The sequence below is a fragment of the Mandrillus leucophaeus genome, unplaced genomic scaffold (genome assembly GCF_000951045.1).
Source record: "Mandrillus leucophaeus isolate KB7577 unplaced genomic scaffold, Mleu.le_1.0 Scaffold405, whole genome shotgun sequence".
Lineage (NCBI taxonomy): Eukaryota > Metazoa > Chordata > Mammalia > Primates > Cercopithecidae > Mandrillus > Mandrillus leucophaeus.
This window is the reverse complement of record NW_012104310.1, coordinates 2,822,428-2,825,602: the sequence shown is the minus strand read 5'-3', so window position 1 is coordinate 2,825,602 and position 3,175 is coordinate 2,822,428.

Below are 3,175 nucleotides of genomic sequence, written 5' to 3'. Positions count from 1 at the left end.
CAAGTTATCTATGCTTTTCACCTAATATTCAACTGGGAACAGGAATGGGATAATCACAATTTTTTTCCTTTCCTTTGGAGAAAGTAAAGCTTTTAGAGCCTAATTCCTGTTGGTACAAGTATGGGACCCAAAGATGTTTTCAGTTACAAACAGTCAAAAGTTTTGGTTTTTAATCTAGGATCACGCTTTCTTTGGTTATTAATCTTTTCAAAAACTTACTAAGTTTTTGGTTCATTTGCTTCGAATGAGTTCCATATGCAAATAAGGACACTCATCGTTCTTTCTTAGGGATCATTCTCAAGCCTGATTTATTCCCAAGCTTTCTCACCCCATGCCTCTATTTTTCAACATGCTGGCAGTGATCCATGGTTATCTGAAACAATAGGTGGGAAAGCCACATTTTAATTTGATCTTTTCTCTAGGCCTAAGTCATTTTATTTAATCAAGAAGTTTTACTGGTTCTTTATCTCTCAGAGCCCTTTTTGTTTCTACATCTTGCTGTTGGGTTATTTAGCAGCAATTGGTCTTTCCAGTGTTTCAGTGCACCAGATTTTAGAACTAAGTTTTTCATTTCTGTTTATAAACAGGTCCTTGTCTCATCTATTAATTGCAATACTTTGTCAAAGGCAGCCAATGGTAGTCGACATACTCCAAACACTGATATCTTCCAATCACTTTCTCCAGAGCTACCAGTTTAGTAGGCACAAGGTTTGTCTTCCAAGTTTTCTTAGGCACTAGCTTTAACAAATGGTGAACCACTGTATAATATGGGTCATCTTAGCTCCTACCTCCCATATCAATGTTAATATTGCCCAGTAACTGACTGCTGGGATAATGCTGCACATTCTAGGTTCTTGGTGATAGGAGCCCCCACTTCCTGGTGCTAATATGTGTATTTGTCAGGGGATATTAACTTTCACAGAAAAAAAAAAACTTCCAAAATTTAAATGGCCTAACAACATAAAAGTTTACTTCTTACTCCTACAGCAGTCTAAGGTAAGTGTTTTTGGCTAGATGGCTTTTCTTTAGGAGTGATACAGGCTCTTTCTGTATCCAAGCTCTGACATTGTACAGAGCCTCAGAGTCCTTCAATACATTTATCCATCTGACTGGCAGAGAGGAAGAGAGAGAGAGACAGAGAGAGAGAGAGTACAGTGGAGGAGGCTTAGACAGGAAGGTTTATGTGGCCCAGGCTAAAAGTTGTGCATATCACTTTAGCCCATCTTTCAGTGGCCTACTACATGGTTTATTATTTAAAATTGAAATTATATATGACAAAACTGCAGAAACTCAATGAAATGATAGACAGAAAATTCCAAATGGCAGTTACCTATGGGGATGGGAATAGAAGTGGGTGGGATTTGGAAGGAACACTCAAGGGTCTTGCTAGGGGTTAATAACATTCCATCTCCAAAGTTTGGTCATGGAGATCCAGATGTTTGTATTGTTCATCTTTGTACCTGTCAAATATACTGAAAATATTCTATTGTGAATGTGTTCAACATTTCTAAAAGCAATTAAATTGAGTAGTACTATGAGGCAGCATCTAATACATATCTAAGAAAGAACATAGACAAAGTGGGGAATATTACCCAGCAGTGAGTGTGTGAGTGTTTGAGCAGTGTAAAATGTCTAATAATTGTTGAGTTCTTATACATAGCAGGCAGTATCTAGAACATCTTATATTTACTAGTTTAATTTTCTGAATGATCCTATGAGGTAGGCACTATTATTTTGCTCATTTTGCAGATCAAGAACCTAAGGTACAAGGTTCAGTAAGCTGTGTAAGGTCACACAGTGGGTTAGTAACAGACTGGAATTTGGATCCAGACCTCCTGGCTTTAGAGTCCATGTCTTTAATTCTCAATATTCCACTCTCTCTGGATCTGCTTAGACAGGCGATGGTGATGGTTGTGCTGTAACAAGTTTGGGAGTCATGCCAGCTATTCACAAGGACCAGACGGGGGAAGGTCAGAAGTCTCATCATTCTTAACTTGCCACAGCCTCCCATTCTCACGGTAAGGCAAGAGCAGCCTGAGAAGGGCAGCTCAGAGATGAGAGCAAGCAGCTGCAAGAGCAAGAGTATCTCTTGAAATGGGCTTAACACATGCCCTCCTGCTACAATCCCATCTCAGGGGACCAGGTCACATGACCCCTCATGGACAGGGATTAGGGAGAGAAGGGCTTCCAGCTGCACCTTCAAGCAGAAGCACTATTGCAGTAGTCAAAACACAGGCTATCTAAACCCCAGTTATAGGGGTGGATATGGGAAGGAAGGACCTAACATGAGATCACAATGACTGGTTGGTTATGAGATGGAGCTAAAATCACCAAAAATGAGAGTTTTGAGCCAAAAAAATAGAATAACGGTACTGAGAGAAATATGAAAACCAGAAAGATGTTTGCTTTGAGTAGGCTGCTATTGTGCCCCCTTTTTTTTGAAGCATGGTGGTATAGCAAAGCTCACGAAATTTAAATAAAATTTCAAGTTCCTGATGTACCACCTTGAAGGCTTCAATGAAGGCTAATGACTCAATATGCAATTTTCCCTATACATTCATGGGTTTTTTTGTTTTTTTGTTTGCTTGTTTTTTGAGACAGGGTCTTACTATGTTGCCTAGGCTGGAGTCCAGTGGTCCGATCTTGGTTTACTGCAATCTCTGTCTCCCAGACTCAAGCCTTGCCCTACATCAGCCTCTGGAGTAGCTAGGACTATAGGCACTCATCACCACACCAGGCTAATTTTTGTATTTTCTGTAGAGACGGGGTTTCTCCATGTTGCTCAGGATAGTCTCGAATTCCTGAGTTAAAGCAATCTGCCCTCCTTGGCCTCCTAAAGTGTTAGGATTACAGATGTGAGCCACCACGCCTGCCCCACCCAGGTGCTTTTGAGAGACTTTTGTTGCTTGTTGGTATTTGGAAGGGATTGTATATGTAATCTACTCATATGCTTTTTCATGGGATGCAATAACTAATGATATGGGCTTCTCAATAAAAATAATAGTATCTATTGCTTGAGTATTTATTTTGTTCCAAGCATTACGTTAAGCACTTTATACACATTCCAGGAATACATGCTGACCATAGCACTGCACAGGCTACTATTGTTCTCATTTTGCTGATGAGGAAATTTAGGCACTGAGGAGTTAAAAATGCTAAGAAACTTGTCCTAAAA